Source organism: Gymnoscopelus braueri (assembly GCF_963280865.1).
Source record: "Gymnoscopelus braueri genome assembly, chromosome: 2".
NCBI classification, from domain to species: domain Eukaryota; kingdom Metazoa; phylum Chordata; class Actinopteri; order Myctophiformes; family Myctophidae; genus Gymnoscopelus; species Gymnoscopelus braueri.
The window spans coordinates 58,025,628-58,050,009 of NC_137604.1; the positions used below are offsets into that span (position 1 = coordinate 58,025,628).

General features: G+C 38.8%; 2 long non-coding RNA genes across 2 annotated transcripts; both read left to right on the top strand.

The window, feature by feature from the left end:
- Positions 1–2,055: 2,055 nt before the first annotated feature.
- On the top strand, positions 2,056–3,777 carry LOC308075775. Its single transcript, XR_013932216.1, has 3 exons — positions 2,056–2,136; positions 2,598–2,927; positions 3,600–3,777. It is a non-coding gene; the product is annotated as an uncharacterized lncRNA (long non-coding RNA).
- A 1,025-nt stretch (positions 3,778–4,802) lies between these two features.
- Positions 4,803–5,870, top strand: LOC308098235. The gene is made up of 4 exons (XR_013934275.1): positions 4,803–4,903; positions 5,226–5,307; positions 5,432–5,459; positions 5,570–5,870. It is a non-coding gene; the product is annotated as an uncharacterized lncRNA (long non-coding RNA).
- Positions 5,871–24,382: the final 18,512 nt, after the last annotated feature.

A 24,382-nucleotide genomic window follows, 5' to 3' on the forward strand; every position in this document is an offset into this window, starting at 1 on the left:
CATTTTGTATAGTCTTTCAACCCCGACCTCCAAATCTCAGGGCGGACACTCTTAACCACAAGGCCACTGAACTGACATAGAGGAGGGGTATAAGGTTATGGTGTTAAGGCCCTCTCGTGCGCTGGCCGCATTTTACTGTCTACTTATAGCTCAGTTTCCCTGCTGTGACGCTATGCTACGGTTGTTGTGTTACTGAACAAGTGAGGAGCTGTGTTCCTGAACACTGCCTTTGGTCATCTGCTGCCACGACAAATCAGTTAGCTTTTAGCATGTACTACTACTGAGCCAATTACTGTATGGTTTGTTCAAGATTAAATGAATGTTATGTTTTGCGATAACAAGAAAGGGAATCTTCTGTACTGTACTCACTGTCATATCTGCTGTTTCATGTCCATGAGCCTATACTATAGCATTGGTTCTAAAGTTTTCAAGATAAAAGAAACATTTGTGAGTGAAGCTCTGAATATAATTAATTTGGGGAATATTGTCAGTCAAGTCAACTAACTGAATTGTTGTCCAATAGCTTAGTAGCCAATAAATAGCATGCATACTAAATTTGAGCTTGTACATCTGCTATTTTTTAAATATTTAGAAAAATCTCCAAAATGTTGAATAATTTTGATATTCTTTGGACATAACTTTTGTTTCTGTTTAACAGAGTTGTTTGACAAATCATTTTCTACGTTATGCCATGTTAACCACTTGAACCCTAGCATCCATATTCTAGGGGAATAAAACATTCTGTAAATGTCATTGTAAAAATGGTGCAAAGGTCTTTTCAAATGACATGAAACCAACATGACTAAATACAGTTAACATACTAACATACAAATTTAACAAACCTGATACCTGCCTTTAAAATATTTCTTAATTTGTCACTGACCCATGGATTTCACCTCGAGTGCACCTCGATGTCAAAAAAAAGAAAAGAAAAACATGTATGCTTTGCTTTGGCAAATTGGTCTACATAATAATACGTATTCATGATATGAACATGCTTGAACATTTGACATTTTGGCCTAAACTGACAATCAGTACCATGTCAGTGTCATGGTCAGTGTCATGGTCAGTATCATGTCAGTATCATGTCAGCACCATGTCAGTGTCATGGTCAGTATCATGGTCAGTATCATGTCAGTATCATGACTGTGTCATGGTCAGTATCATGGTCAGTATCATGACTGTGTCATGGTCAGTATCATGTCAGTATCATGTCAGTATCATGACAGTATCATGGTCAGTATCATGTCAGTGTCATGGTCAGTATCATGACAGTATCATGTAAGTACCATGGTCAGTGTCATGGTCAGTATCATGGTCAGTATCATGACAGTATCGTGACTGTCATGGTCAGTATCATGTCAGTGTCATGGTCAGTATCATGTCAGTATCATGTCAGTGTCATGGTCAGTATCATGGCAGTATCATGTCAGTACCATGGTCACGGTCAGTATCATGTCAGTATCATGACTGTGTCATGGTCAGTATCATGGTCAGTATCATGACAGTATCATGACAGTATCATGGTCAGTATCATGGTCAGTATCATGTCAGTATCATGGTCAGTATCATGGTCAGTATCATGTCAGTATCATGTCAGTATCATATCAGTGTCATGGTCAGTCATGACAGTATCATATCAGTATCATGTCAGTGTCATGTCAGTATCATGTCAGTATCATGTCAGTATCATGTCAATATGACAGTATCATGTCAGTGTAATGTCAGTATCATGTCAGTACCATGTCAATATCATGTCAGCATCATGTCAATATCATGTCAGCATCATGTCAGCGTCATGGTCAGTATCATGACAGTATCACGGTCAGTATCATGTCAGTATCATGGTCAGTATCATGTCAGTATCATGTTTTTACTATTCAGTGTTTTTTGTGTTTTATTTTAAAGTTTGGAACACCCTAAAAAGAATTGTCTGACACCATAAATAGTTCACTTTATACTGAACGAGTGATTAGGAAAACTGGCTGGGCGGAACCATAGACCAACCAGGAACCTGCAACATATTGTACACACAACTTACACTGCTTTTGCATTTGTAAATCAATGCGAGAAACAAGGAAATGGTGGTATGAGCAACATAGATGATTTTCCTTACTGTGGTCGTTCTTCTGGGTGGTAAGTACTATATATTACACGCCACACATTCAACCCAATTTTGTAACTTATTTTCAAAAACAAATAGCTGATCTACAAGCTTGTAGATCGGATATTTTTGAACAGCCATAACTGAAAGAGGACTGAAGTGGTTAATGCATGTTTTGTATAAATAATCTAAATCTGCAAAGTCACTATTAACTAAAGGTGTCAAATAAATATACTGGAGTAAAAAGTACAAATATTTGCCTCTGAGATGCAGCCTACCGGAATAGAAGTTGAAAGTATTACGAAATGGAATTACTTTTATTAAGTAAAGTACATGTAACTACAAAATTTTACTTATGTACAGTACTTGACTAAATGTGCCTTCCACCTCTGACAAACACACAACAGTCTCTTTCCCGTAACTCTCATGTACTGATTGTGATCAGAAAATAAAATGTGTGCTGAATCTCACATTGTCCATTGTCTTTTAACAGGGTTCTGTGGTGTTGAGTCTAAGGATGTGAGACTGTTAGGGGTAGAGGGAGGTGAGGCCAAAATCACTTGCTCCTATAGCAATGCAGTTAATTCAGTCAAATACTTCTGCAAGGAACCTTGTAGAGATGAAGACGTCCTAATAGGACTCCTAATCAATAACAAATTGGAAGGAGTTGGAGCTGCTTCAAATGGGAGATACCGCATCCAGGGCGCAGGAAACACTTTCTTCGTTACCATTACTGATCTGACATTGGCTGATTCCGGCGGGTACAGGTGTGGAATAAGCAGATCTGGTCCTGACAAGTTCATCAACGTGCAACTCAGTGTTTGTGAGTTTATTTGGTACAGTACTACTATTCTGCTATGTTAAGTTAGGTAGGACATTGTGTAATTTCCCTTTCATAATATCGACTATAGTTACACAATTGAGTTTGCATTGAGCTTCCCTATTTCTTGCAGCAGACACTGTAAGGTATGACATTTTTTTCCCCCGTTTTTGTAATTTTTGTATTCCTGAATGAAGAATCCAAAAATGAAGAGAATATTTGATTAATTGAAGTAATCAGGGCTCCAAGCTTAAAACAATATAAATAAATCATATTATAAACTCAAAACAGCTCTCACAGTTTAATCCAAGTGTTGGAGGTTATAAACAAATTCGTTTTATATATAGTTTTGCTGTTGTTAAAGGATGACTTCACCCATTTTCAACCTATCTTCATATAATTGGTCCTCACCAATGCTCATGATAAAATGATTTAAATGATCTACTCGATCTGTGAAGTTTGGACCCCCTATTTTCTTCTATTCATCAAATATTCTCTTCATGTTTGTATTGTGAATTCAGGGTAATGTGACAAAAACCAAAACAATTCTCCATTAATTCAAGGCTTCACGGGGTGGGTGAGTGACTGATAGAGACAGTATTAGCATGCATTTAGGTGATGCATGATGATGCCTAGTGACGGTCCACCTTTTCCCTCTGACTCCCCACCATAAAGTATCTCCTGGTGGTCCTCCTCGTGTTCCTCGTCCTACTCCTCCTCGTGTTCCTCGTCCTACTCCTCCTCCTCCTCGTCCTACTCCTTCTCCTCCTCGTCCTACCACTACCACTACCACTACTACCACTCCTACTCCTACTGCTACTGCTGCTGCTGCCATCACCAAAGCCACTACGACGGCAGGCAAGACCTGGTGGTACACAGGGGAAAGATGTGAACACAAGCTCTTGTTCTTTTGTTGGCTTCCAATCTCTTTCAGAATTGATTTTTAAAATTGTATTAATTTTCTCCGCCAGGCCGAAAGGCATGGCAGAGACAATGTTTTGCACCCTGTCTGTCCGTCCGTCCGTCCGTCCGTCCGTGTGTGTGGGTGGGTGTCCGTCATTCTGTCTGTGTACAGCTAATCTCCGGCACCGTTGGCTTGATTGCAGCGAAACTGTGCACACACACTCCCTGGATGCCAGAGCAGAACCTTTGCCCTGCATTTTTCACATCTGCCTTTTGTAGTGCCACCAGGAGGCCAACTTATGTAAAACATTTTTTTTATATTACTCCTTCAGATTTAATCCAAATTTCACACATGATCTCTATAGTCATGTGATCAAGACAAAACTGTTTGATTCTTCATATTCCATCCTGATTGTCATGTAAAGTTTGCAGGAGTGGCCAGTTTTGAACAAAATGAACCAAGCACGCACATTCACACAACGTTTAGGAACAAATGCCACCCTTTAACATTGCCCTATTATAGAGCCACCAGGAGGCAGATTTTTGCACTTTAAAAAAAAATATTACTCCTACAAATTCTGTCCAAACATCACGCAAATCGGTACACATTATCTTTATAGTCAAGTGATCAAGACGGCTCCGTCCAACTTGCATTCCCAGTATTGCTGGCCCACAATAACCTACCAGACCTGTGCTCCTGTGCTTTTTCTAGTTCCCCAAATGTTTTAACCTATGGTGTCCTACTGCATTTGCTGTGTCATGTTTTTTGCTCTATTTCTTTTTGTGTGATGTGTTTTTTATTCTCTGTGAAGCACTTTGTAACTGTGTTTTGAAAGGTGCTATATAAATAAAGCTTTATTATTATTATTATTATTATTATTATTATTATTATTGTTGAGTACAGTATGTGTGCAACTGGTGGTGCATGAAGATACAGTATGAACTCAGCTCAGCTCTTTGGATGTCTCTCTTGTTCATTTGATCATTCGTTCATCCCTTTCTTTCTTTCTTTCTTTTTTTCTACTCCACTCTTCATGAAGGTACACCGGGAGCAGATGAAAATGATTCAACCGATGGTAAAAGCAAGTGTTTGTTTATCTCTCTCTCTCTCTCTCTCTCTCTCTCTCTCTGTGTGTGTGTGTGTGTGTGTGTGTGTGTGTGTGTGTGTGTGTGTGTGTGTGTGTGTGTGTGTGTGTGTGTGTGTGTGTGTGTGTGTGTGTGTGTGTGTGTGTGTGTGTGTGTGTGTGTGTGTGTGTGTGTGTGTGTGTGTGTGTGTGTGTGTGTGTGTGTGTGTGTGTGCGTGTGTTTGAGAGAGAGAGAGAGAGAGAGAAATTGAACATATTCAAGTTGTAGTAATTGTCTTGAATAATATTTTAATATGCTGTAATTTCCCTGCAGTTCATCTTGTCATCCTTCGTGTTGGTATTGGAGTCAAGGTGTTGGCAGTGCTGCTGCTTCCTCTGGTTATGCTGTGGGCCTGGTCAGTTTCCTGTTATGAGAATTCATTCAATCTAAGTAGAGTATACTCTATTAAACTGTGCATTGGAAATTACATAAAAAGTGTTTTAACTTGTGTTTTAAAATCGTATTTCTTGTCTTTAAAGGAAACAGGACTTTGGCATGGATGAAATGGTGAGGAGAGCTAAATAATTTTCAGTGATTGCACATATATTAATTAAATACATTATGATGTATTGATGATTCTAAATGCATGTGATTAATATTGAAGTGTCATGTTTCAGGAGGACGGTCCAGATTATGTGAACGTCAGTGGAAGTGTTGGTCGTGGACGAGGCTTCATGTCCTCTGCTCATCAGGATAGCAGGGTTGTGGAGGAGGAAAGCAACGTGTGAAGAAAGATATTTTCTAAGGTCCAACTAAAGGGATGGATCATGGACAATCAGACATGTGAACCTTTTTAAATTGTTTTAAATGAAGGGTTTTTTCTTTTTAGTTTTCCTGAGTCTTTGGTATTTTAGGTCAAAACTAGGCCTTTTTTACTGTTGTTTTTTTCGTTTCTGTTTGTACCCTTTTAGTAATGTTTATGTGCTCTTCTTTGTAATGTTGCTTGTTTTCTGTATGGGGACTACGGTGGTGTTCATTAATGTTCCTCCTAAATAAACAAAAAAATGATTTATAAAAAGAAGCATGAAGACTTTCCTTTACATTTACAATAGACCAGCTGTTTATCACTTATGTCTGCTGCCTGGATGCTGGAATACAGCTTGAGAAGACCAGATCAGATACTGTAGCTTGTTATTGAATAGCAGAATGTACACACTGCTGCTGATGCTGTTAATCCATTGAGACCGGGAACGCATCTATGTCATTTTTAAAAAGACTATTAAAAAATAGTGAAAATGTGAGCAAATCTTTGAACATATATTTTTTCCCTATTACAAAATATTTTGAGATGGGGGTCCGTGGCCAAATACATATAATTTTTGGGGGTCCTTGACATGAAAAACTTTTAGAACCACTGATATAAAATATTTTGTTCCAGGGACCCCCAGAAGCAAAGATTTGAGTCAAACTTTTTCCGTTTAAAAATATGCTAAACAAGTCACTTTTTGCATCACACAACTGAAGCTACAGTACATACAGTACCAATGGCCAAAAAAGGAGCAATTGTGTAGCTTTATAACTTTATCTTCTAATTATTAATTAATGAATGTTTATTTCAAAACCTAATAATAAAAACAACAAAGCACACTAAATAATACACAATAAAAACAAAATTGTTCGAAAAGTGTTATTCTTATAACATCGATGCCGTTTGGGACACCCTACAAAAATGGCTGAAATATATCGTCTCTGTTGGGTGGAATTGTGTCCAAAACTGTAACTTTTCCAGGATTCCAGGACGTTTCCAGCTTGCGGATCTGTATACTTTTGCTGTTTTTGTGTGACGCTGTAGTATAATCAAGTAGGACATTAATTTGTGGAGGAAAGAAAAACACAAAAAGTTAAAATATGGAGATGAGAGGTTTCTCACTGAATGTGTGGAAACCTGCTATACATACAAATACTACCTCTTATGTAAATGAGTGTGAGAAACGAAGAAATGGTGAGAAGAGCAACATGAATATCGTCCTTGTCATGGTCGTTTTTATGGGTGGTAAGTATTGTATATTACACTTTACATCCCACCCAATACATTCTCTCTCTCTCTCTCTCTCTCTCTCTCTGTCTCTATTATTGATTGTTAACAGAAGACTGACCATTGTTCCGTTATCTTTCAACAGGGTTGTGTGGTGTTGAGTCTGTGGATGTGACAGTGGTAGGGGTAGAGGGAAGAAAGATCACAATACAATGCGCTCACATCAATGCGTTTATTAATGCCAAATACTTCTGCAAGGAACCATGTAGAGATGAAGACATCCTAATCAACAACGAAGGGGAGAAGGGGAGACATGTTTCAAAAGGGAGATACAGCATTCAGGACGAAGGAAACGCCTTCTTTGTTACCATTACTGATCTGACAGTGGACGATTCCGGCCGGTACAGGTGTGGAATAGACAGAGTTGGTGTTGACACATACAATGAATTTCAACTCAGAGTTTTGGATGGTGAGTTTATTTACAATGGTACTATTTTACTAAGTTAGTTAGGTAGTACTTTGTGTCATTTCCCTTTCATAAAAGCATGACTATACTGTAGTCTGCACTGAGCTTCCTTATTTCTAGTAGCAGACACTGTCTCTAAGGCGTATGATGAGTAGGCTGGCAGAATAGACTGATAAGGCTTCAACTACTAGGCCATGTGGTTGACATCTGTGAAATGGATCATACATATGTTTTTTTTGATGTTGAGTTTGTTACAACAATGGTACTATTTTACTAAGGGCCCTATCTTGCCTTACCCCTTATGCCTAAACTTTTTTTAGCAATTTGTACTATTCTGAAAAACATTTTAAAATAGTAAAAATAGACGATCTACATCGACACATTGTGAGCTTGTAGATCGGCTATTTGAAGTATATATATATATATATATATGTTTTTTTAAATAAGTAAAAAATGCCCAAAATGTACAGTATAAGGGCTACCTTGGGTGTCATTTCCCTTTCATATAAGCATGACTATAGTTACACAATTAAGTTTGCATTGAGCTTCCCTATTCCTTGTAGCAGTAGCAGACACTGTTTAAGGTATATGATGAGTGGAGTGGCACATTGAGGCTTCAACTAGGCCATGGTTGACATCTGTGAAATGGAACATATACAACACTGACAAAATCAAGTCATCTGTTGTAGCAACTGTCTTGAAAAATAACATTGCAATTATATCATTAATCTTGTGTGTTTGTCTTAAGATGATATTAAAACAATATATTGTGTTGTTAGTACTAACAGAAAGCAGAACACAACATAACAGAAAATAGAATAAAGAAATAATATATTCACAGACATTTTTTAAATGGGAAAACAATGAATACTATGTCATACATAAAACTACTATTATTATCTTTAGATTATGGCTAAACTAATCACTCTTTCTGTGCCTTTCTTGACTTTGTACAGCGAGGCCCTCAGTATCAGTGAATCCACCAGGAGAAGTTGTTGAGGGCAGTAACGTGACTCTGACCTGCAGCAGTGATGCCAAGCCACCAGTCCACAGCTACACCTGGTACAGAGACAGAGGAAACAGCACTGTCTCCACTGGTCCTCAGCTGGTGAAGGACAACGTGTCTCCTGCAGACTCTGGACAGTACACCTGTCAGGGAACAAACACACGTGGATCCCAGATGTCACCACCCTACTCTTTAGACGTTCTGTGTAAGTTAAAATAACTAAAACCAACGTAACAGTTTTTAAAATATATATAATATGTCTAATAATGTGGGGATTAGGCACCCCAGGGTGGTCCCCAAATTATTTTGGGGGGTCCCCAGATGATTAGCTAAATGTGTAACATTGTTTTCTCACTCAACAGTAAACAAACCAACATACAGTAACAGTATAAGTGTATACAGGGTATATCTGTACATTTCTAAAGTTATAATTCAATGACTTTTAAGACCTTTTTAATACCAAATTGGCCAAATTGTCAAATATTACATTGTGAAAATAGCAGAGTTTGTAGTTCGGCTATTTTCACAATATTAGTTATTAAGTGCTTGTCGGGGGGGGGGGGGGTGTCCTTGTTCAAATAAGAATATTTTGGGGGGGTCACAGACACGGCACTGAAAATTTTGGGAATCTTTGGTCCAATATATGATCAAATGTTATTTGTCTTTTTGATGTGTAATGCATGCAGATGCACCAGTGAGTGTGTTGGTGCAGGTCAGTCCAGCAGAGGGCAGCAGTGTGAACTTGACCTGCAGCAGCGACGCCAACCCACCAGCACACAACTACACCTGGTACCAGAGGACCGGGCCTCCTGGTAACAGCTCCCTGCTGGTCCAGGTAAAAAAAAAAGTCTGACAGTGACGATCAGACTTTTTGTTTTTGTTTTGCTCTTCTTCATGGACCTACCTGCGGATTATAGTCAGTTTACCCTTTCTTTTTTATGGAAATAACTAAAACGTTGGAGCTTATGCACAAAAACTAATTTCAGCCACTGTTTTACACCTGTAAACCTGTGATGTGACAATAAGTTGATTCTGATTCTGTTCCAGGTAGGGTCAGGACCGCTGCTGGTCCTGACCTCTCTGCAGCCCTCCCAGACTGGACCGTACTTCTGTCACGCCAGGAACTCTGTGGGAGAAAACTATTCTACTGAGGTGCTGCTGGACATAGTAGACAGTGAGTAGAAATCTACTACAGCAGGGGCCTTCAACGTTTTTCAGGCCAAGGACCCCTTAGTTGAGAGAGATGAAGCAGATACCCCCATTATTGTATAAAATTGTGTTGCAGATTCAACTTTTTCATAGATCATATAGATAGCTTCATTGACTTGTTTGACGTCACTGTCAAGTTGGATTCATGTTAATGTGTGTTTTCAGACATTTAACCACGTAACCGTTAATACTTAGTAAACTTGACCTTTCACTCTGTACTTGGTCTGCTCTTTTTTACCCATCTACACCAAACCTCTTGCCAAAAATAGCAGATCTACAAGCTCACAGCGACTCGCAGCGCGAGGCGTTGTGATCTTGTAGATCTAATGTTCTCCTCAGAATAGGGATCCTGAGGTTCAAGTGGTTAATGTAAAAAAAAATCTTTGTGTGATAGGAAAAAGTGAATGTCTGAAAATACATTATGAACATGAATACAATATATTGTTTGCAAAGATAATGTGTAAAACAAACCAAAATAAATTTAACACTGATCATGCAGTGAAAAACAACATTCAACAAACACATGTTGCATTCTCCACACCTCTGTTGCATAAGGCTTCTTATTTCCCTGACTCATATGTGTGAGGCAGAAATTATGCAGTTTGCAACTTGGTGGCTGCCTTTTAATAGGTGGCTGCCTTTTAATAGGTGGCTGCCTTTTGAGGGGCACAAAGAAAATAGAAGGAAGGATCCTTAATGTACCAAGATAGCCACACCCACACCTCCACCAGTATGAAAAATGGTACACAAGTGGGCATGGTTGCCTTGAAAATTTGGCCAATTTGGTATTAAAAAGTTCTTAAAAGTCATTAAATTGTAGCTTTAGAAATGTGCAGATACCCTGTATATACTTATACAATCTGGGAACCCATCGCCAAATGAAAAGGAAAAACAGCGCCCTCTGCTGTTTTTGACTATCTCACTTGGCTCTGGGAGGAAGTTGACGTAGCACACGTGCGCAAGGAAACCAGGGTTTTGGTCTGCCTTCAAACTTCCACTTCCGGTGGTGCGACTATGTTTTCATTCCCACTAACAATATTTCTACACGGAACACTAACACCACTTCTCCCAGAGAACATGTGTCGTTTTGGTTTAAGCCCACTTGTTTCTATGATGAAAGAGCAAGTTAAAATGTGAATATCTTTCCGTGGTTTTGTCTGCTCCGAGGACGCTATTGTTAAATGAGTTTTGGTTTGTTTCTAGTGGGGAAAAATCGGCGGACACATAAATCCCGCCTACTACATTTGATTGGTTAAAGGGCGGCCTGCTTCCTGATCTGAAGGCACGCCCACTTGTAGGCCAGTGCGTACGCGATATGACGAACCCCCCCGACAGATTCAAACGCAGAGCAGAATCTGTTCTTGAGAGATTAATACTTATACTGTATGTTGGTTTGTTTACTTTGAGTTGAGTGAGAAAACAATGCTGCTAATGATCTGGGGACCCCCAAAAATAATTTGGGAACCCCCAGTTTAGGAACCACTGGTCTATAAGCTGACAGCTGCCAAATCAACATGTTTATGTATAGTCTTCTACGTACTGTAAATGTTGTCAATATCAAACTATCCTGTCCTCTTCCTTCAGCTCATCGTCTCATCCTTCGTGTTGGTATTGGAGTCAAGGTGTTGGCAGTGCTACTGCTTCCTCTGGTTATGCTGTGGGCCTGGTCAGTTTCCTGCCATCATAACGCATACAAAATTGACACTTTAAGTCCATTTCTCTATTTAATATTCTGTTATTGCTATTGCCTTGACCAAAAAAAACTAAAATAATATTTATTGTCTTTAAAGGAAGCAGGACTCTGGCATGAACGAAGCAGTGAGGAGAGCTAAATAATATTCATTGATTGCACATATTCATACAGATTAATTTGATACATTATGATTTATTGATGATTGTGAATGTGATTTATATTGAAGTGTGTTGTCATGTTTCAGGAGGACGGTCCAGATGATGTGAACGTCAGTGGAAGTGTTGGTCGTAGACGAGGCTTCATCTCCTCTGCTCATCAGGACAGCAGGGTTGTGGAGGAGGAAACCAACGTGTGAAGAAAGACAGAAAGCATGAAGACATTCCTTTACATTTACAATAGACCAGCTGTTTATCACTGTCTGCTGCCTGGATGCTGGAATACAGCTTGAGAAGACTAGATCAGATATAGCTTATTATTGAATAGCAGAAGAACATTTTTTGCAAAATAACCACGTAGAAAGTATAAGTGTAAATATATGATAGGTAAATGTGAGGCAAGTCTCATGTGCAGCATGTTGTTTGTGTTTTGCTAACATTAACAGCCAACTTTAGTTGATACGGCAAGACTGATTCCTTGTTACAATTGTTTGTGTTTCTTAGTTATTTATTATTTAACAGGGGGCAGAGCTACTATGAAGCTCATTTTGCATCTGTGGTCCAATATATAATATCTCTGTTGTCGGGCAGAAACCAGCCATGTCCAAAATATTAACTTTTCAGGAAATGAAAAAAAAAAACATGTTTTTAGCACAACACAATAATGCCTCTTCAAAGTTGGTATTATGACTTTATACATTGTCAGATACTTGAACGTGTCATTATACTATCATCACTTTACCCAAATACAGCTCAAGTGGAGTTTTTTGACCATTAATGTGGCGATTTTTCCGTCTGACTTAGACCAGATCATTTTGCTACCACCATAAAAGAGCACCTGTCTGCATGTTGAACAGGACCTAGATAAGTATTCTCGCCAAGACAATGCATTGATCCTCGCCACTTTCTCAGAATGTGGAAGGAGGTGGTATACTGCTGCTGGTCTGAATTTGGCGTGAGAACTTACAACTTAGTAATTAAGCTGGAACTGTACTGTAAAAGGAAGCCTTGTTTCCATATTACCATGTTCATCCTTTGTCTGTCAGTAAAATATTTGCTTTTGCCTGATGAAGACCTAATAAGGTCGAAAAATTGCACCATTAATCAAATACGTTTTGGGAGCTTTAAACCAGTGTGCAGATGTTTTACCTTCTCCTTGATTACCATGTTCTTTCTTACCATAATCTGTCGGGTGGAAACCTGTCCAAAAATAGCAAAAGTAGCAGATCTGCAAGCGAATCTTTTCTGCTACTTTTGCTGCTTTTGTGTGACACTATAGGATGATCAAGTAGGGTGTTAATTTATGAAAAAACAGAAAAGGTTAGAATATGGAGATAAGAGGTTTCTGACCGACAACAACGATATCCTTTATAATGTAATATTCCACTGTCCATGTACTGTCATAAAACATTTTATTTAACTGCACTGAGAACTGTAAAAGAAAGTAACACTTTGGGGGTTACGTGGTACGTGTTTTCGTGGGGGGGGGGCATTTGCACCCGTGGTGAGAAGCCTGCCGATGTTGCTCAACATCGGGTCTCTGTGAACCACAGCACATCCTCCCATCTGTACATCAAGTTCAAGTTCAAGTTCAAGTTTATTATGTCCCAAATTGGGCAACTTATGTTACAGCAGATAGTGAGAAAGTAAGAAACTCCAACACACAGTAAACATACATACACAAGACACACATAGACATAGACATAATCACAAGATCCAGATAATAATAGCTACTCATAGCTACCTCCTCCTGCTGCTGTTATTGATGGCACGAATAGAAGTAGGTACAAATGAGAATTTGTACCTATTGTTTTTAGCTACAGGGGTCTTTAACCTTTGGCCGGAAGGCAAGAATTCATATTCAGGATTTAGGGGGTGAGAGCTGTCTGCCATAATAGAAGATGCTTTCTTAAGCACCTGCTGGTCATATATATGACTCAGACAGCTAAATTGTGCCCCCACAATCTTGCTGGCCCCCCTCACAACCCTGTTAAGGGCATTTTTCTGTTTTATGCCAAGGTTTCCATACCAACAAATGGCAGCAAATGAAATAACAGACTCTATGAAAGCTCTGTAGAACAAAATCATCAGTGACTTGTCCACCTGAAATTTGGCTAGCTTCCTTAAACAGAAGAGGCGCTGTTGACCTTTCTTACACACCATTTCAGTATTGAAGTCAAATTTCAGACGATCGTCAATAATGGAGCCGAGATATTTATGAGTGGTTACCAAATCCACTGTCTGGCCATTTATGACACTACTCTGAGGAGCTGGTGGAGATCGTCTAAAATCAATACACATGTCTTTAGTCTTTGTGACATTCAGTTGTAGGAATGCATCTTCACACCAAGAAATAAAATCATCTACAACTGGGCCATGACTGGCTTCACTAGCACTCAAAAGACTAACAATTACAGAATCATCTGCAAATTTAACAATGTGTCTATTGTCATGTTGACTCCTACAATCATTTGTATACAGGATGTACATCTGTCTGACAAACCAGGATGTGGCAAAGGGGCCCTGCCGATGTCTTCGCTTATCTCATCTGATGAACTTTTGCACTTCACTCACTTACACACATAGGCATAATTTATTATCTGTGTAATAGCTACGCCCATACGAGACCGCCTCGGTGGGCTGTCCAACACAAATTCTGTCAATGTATATATGTGACTGCCTGTCTTTCAATAAATTAGAACATGTTGACTTGTTTGAGACTCAATGTGTTCCCTATGCATCGCTCTTCTTCTATGCTGCTATAAATGAGACATCACCTTGTGTTCTCAAATGAACTTCTCTCATCCACATCATCTGACCAGACTTTGAATGACCTATAGAATAAAAATCATTACACTGACATAATCAGTACCATGTCAGTGTCATGGTCAGTATCATGTCAGTATCATGATAGTATCATGTCAGTATCATGGTCAGTATCATGACAGTATCATTGTCAGTATCATGGTCAGTATCATGTCAATATCATGTCATTATCATGGTCAGTATCGTGTCAGTATCATGGTCAGTATCATGTCAGTATCCTGACGGTATCATGGTCAGTATCATGGTCAGAATCATGTCAGTATCATGATCAGTATCAGGTGAGTAACATGGTCAGTATCATGTATTGTCTCTGCTGTCATGTTTGCGGTATGGGACATTTGGACAAAAGGGTACAGCATTATGTTTACAACATATGGAGGTGCATTCTTGGTCATTTGTAATGGACAATGCTGTGTTTTTTGAACAAGCAGGAACCTGCAACATACAGTACTGTACACACAACTTACACTGCTTTTGCATTTGTAAATCACTGCAAGAAACAAGGAAATGGTGGAATGAGCAACATGGTGATGATTTTGCTTACCGTGGTCGTTCTTCTGGCTGGTAAGTACTATATATTACACACCACATATTCAACCCAATTTTGAAACTTATTTTCAAACAGCCAAACTAAAAGAGTGCTGAAGTGGTTAATGCATGTTTTGTATTAATAATCTAAATCTGCAAGGTCACTATTAACTAAAGCTGTCAAATAAAAAATATAGTGGTGTAAAAAGTACAAATATTTGCCTCTGAGATGTACCGGAATAGAAGTTGAAAGTATTACGAAATGGAATTACTTTTCTTACGTAAAGTAAATGTAACTATAAAATTGTACTTTATGTACTTGACTAAATGTACTTTCCACCTCTGCCAACACACAACTCTCTCTGTCTCTCTCACTGTAACTCTCATTTACTGATTGTGATCAGAAAAGAAAATGTGTGCTGAATCTGACATTGTCCATTGTCTTTTAACAGGTTTGTGTGGTGTTGAGTCTAAGTATGTGACAGTGTTAGGGCTAGAGAACGCTATGTCAAAATCACTTGCTCCTTCAGCAGTGCAGTTAATTCAGTCAAATTCTTCTGCAAGGAACCATGTAGAGCTGAAGACGTCCTAATCAATAACAAATTGGAAGGAGCTGGAGCTGCTTCAACTGGGAGATACCGCATCCAGAGCGTAGGAAACACTTTCTTCGTTACCATTAATTACCATGACCTCCAAAATGTGTCAGGGGTTGGTCAACACACGAACACTCCATTTGCCCCAAAACTTGCCCCAGACTGTTGATCAGAACTCTGGCTATAATAAAGGCTTCTTTCCCCGCCTTCAATGTACTTACATAGTGTACGGTTAATAAAAAACTTTTTCCTACTACATCCCAACATTTTAGCAGCTTTCCTTTTATCTGGCCGCAGTATCTTTTGATCGGGCCTAGATGTGAGGGCCGCGAAGCGGCCCAAACCTCGAGTTATTATTTGTAGTTAATATTGATATTAACATTAACATTAACATTAACATTAACATTAACATTAACATTAACATTAACATTAATATCATTACTGCATTCCTGAATGAAGAATCCAAAAATGAAGAGAATATTTGATTAATTGAAGTAAAGGGGATCCAAAAATGGGATCCAAGCTTAAAACAATATAAATAAATCATATTGTAAACTCAAAACAGCTCTCACAGTTTAATACAAGTGTCGGAGGTTATAAACAGATTCATTTTATATATAGTTTTGCTGTTGTTAAAGGATGACTTCACCCATTTTCAACCTATTTCCATAATTGGTCCTCACCAATGCTCATGATGAAATGGTAAAAAAAATTAAAATAATAATCTACTCGATCTGTGTCTCATATAGGAGGGCTGTGGACACTTCCGAAACCCGCCTACCAGTGACATCATCATTAGGCAGATTATTTTTTATTCAAGATTTCAATTTTTTTATTTAGATTTTTATTAGCACGAGAACAATGGCTGAATACAGAGTGAATAGACAAAAATGTAGCATATTATAATGAGTATTAGAGAGGACCAATTATAAAGATGGGTTGAAAATGGGTGAAGTCGTCCTTTATGCTTGGACCCCCTATTTTCTTCTATTCAACAAATATTCTCTTCATGTTTGTTTTGTTAATTCAGGGAATGTGACAAAAACCAAAACAATTCTCCATTAATTCAAGGCTTCACGGGGTGGGTGAGTGACTGATAGAGACAGTATTAGCATGCATGTAGGTGAAACATGATGTCTAGTGACGGTCCACCTTTTCCCTCTGACTCCCCAAGCACCATCTCCTGGTGGTCCTCCTCGTGTTCCTAGTCCCCCTGGTCCTACTCCTCCTCCTCCTCGTCCTACTCGTCCTCCTCGTCGTCCTACTCCTCCTCCTCGTCCTACTCCTCCTCCTCCTCGTCCTACTCCTCCTCCTCGTCCTACTCCTCCTCCTCGCCCTACTCCTCCTCCTCCTCGTCCTACTCCTCCTCCTCCTACCACTACCAGTACTGCTGCCATCACCAAAGCCACTACGACGGCAGGTAAGAACTGGTGGTACACAGGGGAAAGATGTGAACACAAGCTCTTGTTCTTTTGTAGGCTTCCAATCTCTTTCAAAATGTTTTATTTGTATTAATTGTCTCCGCCAGGCCGAAAGGCATGGCAGAGACAATGTTTTGCACCCTGTCTGTCTGTCCGTCCGTCCGTCCGTGTGGGTGGGTGTCCGTCATTCTGTCTGTGTACAGCTAATCTCCGGCACCGTTGGCTTGATTGCAGCGAAACTGTGCACACACACTCCCTGGATGCCAGAGCAGAAGCGCCACCAAGAGGCCAACTTATGTAAAACATTTTTTTATATCACTCTTTCAGATTTAATCCAAATTTCACACATGATCTCTATAGTCATGTGATCAAGACAAAACTGTTTGATTCTTCATATTCCATCCTGATTGACATGTAAAGTTTGCAGGAGTGGCCCGTTTTGAACAAAATGAACCAAGCACGCACATTCACACTACGTTTAGGAACAAATGCCACCCTTTAACATTGCCCTTATTATAGAGCCACCAGGAGGCAGATTTTTGCACTTTTAAAAAAAATATTACTCCTACAAATTCTGTCCAAACATCACGCAAATCGGTACACATTATCTTTATAGTCAAGTGATCAAGACGGCTCCGTCCGACTTGCATTCCCAGCATTGCTGGCCCACAATAACCTACCTGACCTGGCGGAGACCTGTGCTCCGAGGAGCACTTTTTCTAGTTCCCCAAATGTTTTAACCTATGGTGTCCTACTGCATTTGTTGTGTCATGTTTTTTGCTCTATTTCTTTTTGTGTGATGTGTTTTTAATTATCTGTGAAGCACTTTGTAACTATCAGTGTCTGCTGCCTGGATGCTGGAATACAGCTCGAGACCCAGATCAGATACTGTAGCTTGTTATTGAATAGCAGAATGTACACACTGCTGCTGATGCTGTTAATCCATTGAGACCGGGAACGCATCTATGTCATTTTTTTTTTTTTTTTAACAAAGACGTTTATTTGCATATCTGCAGAGAAATTGCACATTGTAAAATTATTATATTTTCAGCAACAAAAAAAAAAAAAAAAAAAAAAAAACAAAAGAAAAACAAACAGGACAATTGGGCAGACATACTAAGTAACAGATCAAATCAGATTTAAATATCAGGACATTCACTTGGAGACCAAATATATCTAGTTACAACACAAAAATTATCATGACACATATATGAAAACACAGACATATGCTTTCATATAGGCAGATTAAAGTACCCTATAACTGGGGCACATTTTTTTAAAACACATCATACTTCATCTGGAGCTTGGCAGTAATTTTTTTCCATAGTATACATTTTCAATATCCTCTCATGCCACTGGCTGGTCGTAGGTGGTAAAGGTCTCAGCCAGGATAGGGTAATCATCTTTTTCGCAATCAACAAAAGAATATGCAGGATATAAACCTTCCGTATGTCCGCCAGCCCCTCCGGAACCACTCCAATAATATAATTTTTTGGGTCTAATGGTAAATCTATATTAAGAATAGCACGGACTTCCATGCGTATTCCCTTCCAGTAACTCTCCAATTTAGGGCAATCCCAGAACAAGACTATTCAAAAATTGTGAAAATGTGAGCAAATCTTTGAATAGATATTTTTTCCCTATTACAAAATATTTTTAGATGGGGGTCCGCGGCCAAATACATATCATTTTGGGGGTCCTTGACATGAAAAACTTTTAGAACCACTGATATAAAATATTTTGTTCCAGGGACCCCCAGAAGCAAAGATTTGAGTCAAACTTTTTCCATTTAAAAATATGCTAAACAAGTCACTTTTTGCATCACACAACTGAAGCTACAGTACATACAGTACCAATGGCCAAAAAATGAGCTATTGTGTAGCTTTATAACTTTATCTTCTAATTATTAATTAATGTTTGTTTGTTTCAAAACCTAATAATAAAAACAACAAAGCACACTAAATAATACACAATAAAAACAAAATTGTTCGAAAAGTGTTATTCTTCTAACATCGATGCGGTTTGGGACACCCTACAAACTGGCTAACAGAAATGAGCCAAAATGGCTCGTTTCTGTTGGGTGGAAACCTCATATTATATCATTCATTATGTCCAAAACTGTAACTTTTCCAGGATTCCAGGATGTTTCCAGCTTGCGGATCTGTATACTTTTGATGTTTTTGTGTGACGCTGTAGTATAATCAAGTAGGACATTAATTTGTGGAGGAAAAAAAAACACAAAAAGTTAAAATATGGAGATGAGAGGTTTCTCACTGAATGTGTGGAAACCTGCTATACATACAAATACTACCTCTTATGTAAATGAGTGTGAGAAACGAAGAAATGGTGAGAAGAGCAACATGAATATCGTCCTTGTCATGGTCGTTTTTATGGGTGGTAAGTATTGTATATTACACTTTACATCCCACCCAATACATTCTCTCTCTCTCTCTCTCTCTCTCTCTCTCTCTCTCTCTCTCTCTCTCTCTCTCTTATTGATTGTTAACAGAAGACTGACCATTATTCCGTTATCTTTCAACAGGGTTGTGTGGTGTTGAGTCTGTGGATGTGAGAGTGGTAGGGGTGGAGGGAAGCAAGGTCACAATCAAATGCTCTCACAGCAATGCATATAATAATGCCAAATACTTCTGCAAGGAACCATGTAGAGATGAAGACGTCCTAATCATCAACGAAGGGGAGAATGGGAGAAATGTTTCAAAAGGGAGATACCACATTCAGGACGAAGGAAACACCTTCTTTGTTACCATTACTGATCTGACAGTGGACGATTCCGGCCGGTACAGGTGTGGAATAAAGAGAACTGGTGTTGACACATACAATGAAGTACAACTCAGAGTTTTGGATGGTGAGTTTATTTACAACATTGGTACTATTTTACTAAGTTAGTTAGGTAGTACTTTGTGTCATTTCCCTTTCATAATAGCATGACTATAGTCTGCACTGAGCTTCCTTATTTCTAGTAGCAGAGTCTCTAAGGCGTATGATGAGTAGGCTGGCAGATTAGACTGATAAGGCTTCAACTATACTAGGCTATATGGTTGACATCTGTGAAATGGATCATACGTATTTTTTGGGGATGGTGAGTTTGTTACAATGGTACTATTTTACTAAGGGCCCTATCTTGCCTTACCCCTTATGCCTAAACTTTTTTAGCAATTTTTACTATTTTGAAAAACAGTGAAAATAGCCGATCTACATCGACACGTTGTGAGCTTGTAGATCGGCTATTTGAAGTATATAAATATATATATATATATATATATATATATATATATATATATATATATATATATATATATATATTTAAGTAAAAATGCCCAAAAGGTGCAGTATAAGGGCTGCCTCCTTGGGTGTCATTTCCCTTTCATATAAGCATGACTATAGTTACACAATTAAGTTTGCATTGAGCTTCCCTATTCCTTGTAGCAGACACTGTTTAAGGTATGTGATGAGTGAGGCTTCAACTAGGCCATGGTTGACATCTGTGAAATGGAACATATACAACACTGACTAAATCAAATCATCTGCTGTAGCAACTGTCTTGAAAAATTATATTGCAATTATATCATTAATCTTGTGCGTTTGTCTTAAGATGATATTAAAACAATATATTGTGTTGGTAGTACTAACAGAAAGCAGAACACAACATAACAGAAAATAGAATACAAATAGAGGAATAATATATTCACAGAAAATGTAAAAATGGGATAACAATGAATACTACTGTATGTAATACATAAAACTACTATTATTATCTTTAGATTATGGCTAAACTAATGACTCTTTCTGTGCCTTTCTGGACCTTATACAGCGAGGCCCTCAGTATCAGTGAATCCACCAGGAGAAGTTGTTGAGGGCAGTAACGTGACTCTGACCTGCAGCAGTGATGCCAAGCCACCAGTCCACAGCTATAGCTGGTACAGAGACAGAGGAAACAGCTCTGTCTCCACTGGTCCTCAGCTGGTGAAGGACAACGTTTCTCCTGCAGACTCTGGACAGTACACCTGTCAGGGAACAAACACATGTGGATCCCAGATGTCACCACCCTACTCTTTAGATGTTCTGTGTAAGTTAAAATAACAAAAAACAACTAAACAGTTTTATATATATATATATAATAGTATAGTGTCTAATACATGTGAGGTGGTCCCCAGATGATTAGCTTAATGTGCAACATTGTTTTCTCACTCAGCAGTAAACAAACCAACATACAGTAATACTTACAGGGTATCTGCACATTTCTAAAGTTACAATTTAATGACTTTTAAGAACTTTTTAATACTAAATTGACCAAATTGTCAAATATTACATAAGAAAGAGGCAAACATTGTGAAAATAGCTTGTAGTTCGGCTATTTTCACAATATTTATCTGTGGAACCGAGTCAAACTAAATGTAAGGCCTACAATTCCAATTGCTTGTCAGGGTGGGGGTCCCCAGTTCAAATATGATTATTATTATTTATTTATTTAGTTTTTTTTACTGAAAAGTTTGGGAATCCTTGGTCTAATTATAATCAAATTTATCTTTTTGATGTGTAATCACAGGGGTCATCGCCATGCACGGCTTGTGGTGGACATTTGTCAAAATTCAGTTTTTGCCATGGACATACAAAATGAGTAAACATAACACATAAAGAGCTAGCCCTAAATTACCATTACAGGTCTGTAACTCTGAGAGAGTACAAATGAAACCAAATGGACCCAGGGGGCCATTTGGTTCCATTTCTACACTCTCATAGTTATGGTGGTCCTTGAAACTAAAAAGGTAGAGAACAACTGTCCTCGTGGACTAAAGTGCCATACATAGTGTCATAGTAAATCAGAGTCATACATATTCTGAAGAAAACCTGGAGACTGACATTCAGTAATTGGGTCTTATGATAAAAATAAGAACATTATAATTGTGTGTAAAACTATATCTAGAATTTGCCACGGACCAGGACAAGTCTGCTGTAGCATAAATGTCCCAGTTTGGGAAATGTTAATAAACTTGACCTTGAAGTCTTGCCACGGACACATTTGTCCATGTACAGACATATTGATGACCCTGTGTGTAATGCATGCAGATGCACCAGTGAGTGTGTTGGTGCAGGTCAGTCCAGCACACAGGCCAGCAGAGGGCAGCAGTGTGAACTTGACCTGCAGCAGCGACGCCAACCCACCAGCACACAACTACACCTGGTACCAGAGGACCGGGCCTCCTGGTAACAGCTCCCTGCTGGTCCAGGTAAAAAAAAGTCTGACAGTGACGATCAGACTTTTTATTTTTTGCTCTTCTTCATGGACCTACCTGCGGATTATACCAGTCAGTCAGTTTACCCTTTCTTTTTTATGGAAATAACTATAACGATGGAACTTATGCACAAAAACTAATTTCAGCCACTGTTTTACACCTGTAAACCTGTGATGTGACAATAAAGTTGATTCTGATTCTGTTCCAGGTAGGGTCAGGACCGCTGCTGGTCCTGACCTCTCTGCAGCCCTCCCAGACTGGACCGTACTTCTGTCACGCCAGGAACTCTGTGGGAGAAAACTATTCTACTGAGGTGCTGCTGGACATAGTAGACAGTGAGTAGAAATCTACTACAGCAGGGGTCTTCAATGTTTTTCAGGCCAAGGACCCCTTAGCTGAGAGAGAGATGAAGCATGCAGACATTTAACCACTTAAACCATTAATACTTAGTAAACTTGACCTTTCACTCTGTACTTGGTCTGCTCTTTTTTCCCCATCTACACCAAACCTCTTTGTATTGCCAAAAATAGAAGATCTACAAGCTCACAACGATTCGCAGTTAATGTTCTCCTCAGAATAGGGATCCTGAGGTTCAAGTGGTTAATGTAAAAAAAAAAAATCTTTGTGTGATAGGAAAAAAGTGAATGTCTGAAAAAATACATTATGAACATGAATCCAATATATTATTTTCAAAGATAATGTGTAAAACAAACCAAAATACATTTAACACTGATAATGCCGTTAAAAGGTGCTGAAACACAACATTCAACAAACACATACTGCATTCTCAACACCTCTGTTGCATAAGGCTTCTGATTTCCCTGACTCATATGTGTGAGGCAGACATTATGCAGTTTGCAACTTTGAATGTGGACCGGTGGCTGCCTTTTAATAGGTGGCTGCCTTTTAATAGGTGCCTGCCTTTTAAGGGGCACAAATAAAACAGAAGGAAGGATCCTTAATGTACCAAGATAGCCACACCCACACATCGCCACCAGTATGAAAAATGGTACACAATTGGGCATGGTTGCCCTGACAATTTGGCCAATTTGGTATTAAAAAGGTCTTAAAAGTCATTAAATTGTAACTTTAGAAATGTGCAGATACCATGTATACACTTGTACTGTATGTTGGTTTGTTTACTTGTTGAGTGAGAAAACAATGCTGCACATTAAGTTAATCATCTGGGGACCCCCCAAAATAATTTGGGAACCCCCAGTTTGGGAACCACTGGTCTATAAGCTGACAGCCGCCAATCTCCATTTTTATGTATAGTCTGTAAATGTTGTCAATATCAAACTATCCTGTCCTCTTCCTTCCTTCAGTTCATCTTGTCATCCTTCGTGTTGGTATTGGAGTCAAGGTGTTGGCAGTGCTGCTGCTTCCTCTGGTTATGTTGTGGGCCTGGTCAGTTTCCTGCCATCATAACGCATAAAAAATGACACTTTAAGTCCCATTACTCTATTTAATATTCTGTTATTGCTATTGCCTTGACCAAAAAAAACAAAAATCATATTTCTTGTCTTTAAAGGAAACAGGACTCTGGCATGAACGAAGCAGTGAGGGGAGCTGTATAATATTCATTGATTGCACATCATTTTATTCAGATTAATTTGATGCATTATGATTTATTGATGATTGTAAACATGATGAATATTGAAGTGTGTTGTCATGTTTCAGGATTATGGTCCAGATGATGTGAACGTCAGTGGAAGTGTTGGTCGTAGACGAGTCTTCATCTCCTTCATCTCCTCTGCTCATCAGGACAACAGGGTTGTGGAGGATTAAACCAACGAATGAAGAAAGGCAGAAGCATGAAGACATTCCTTTACATTTACAATAGACCAGCTGTTTATCACTGTCTGCTGCCCGGATACTGGAAGGCTACAGCTTGAGAAGACCAGATCAGCTATAGCTTATTATTGAATAGCAGAAGAAAATAATAATAATAATAACCGCGTAGAAAGTACACAATAAGTGTAAATATAATGATTGTAAACGTAAGGAAAGTCTCAAGTGCAGCATGTTGTTCATGTATTGCTAACATTAACAGACAACTTTACTTGATACTGAAAGACTAAATCTCTTCTTTGTTACAATTGTTTGTGTTTCTTTAGTAATGTATTATTCAGAGTGGCTGGTAGAGCGGCCGGATGGGAACCGTGAGGTATTGCCTTGACAAGCTCATAGCTTGTAGATCTGTAGATCTGCTCTCACTGCCACGCCATGAGCTTGTATATCTTGCTATTTTTGAATAGCCAAAGTATAAAAGGTTAAAGTAGTTAAAGAGGTGGTGCCATGGT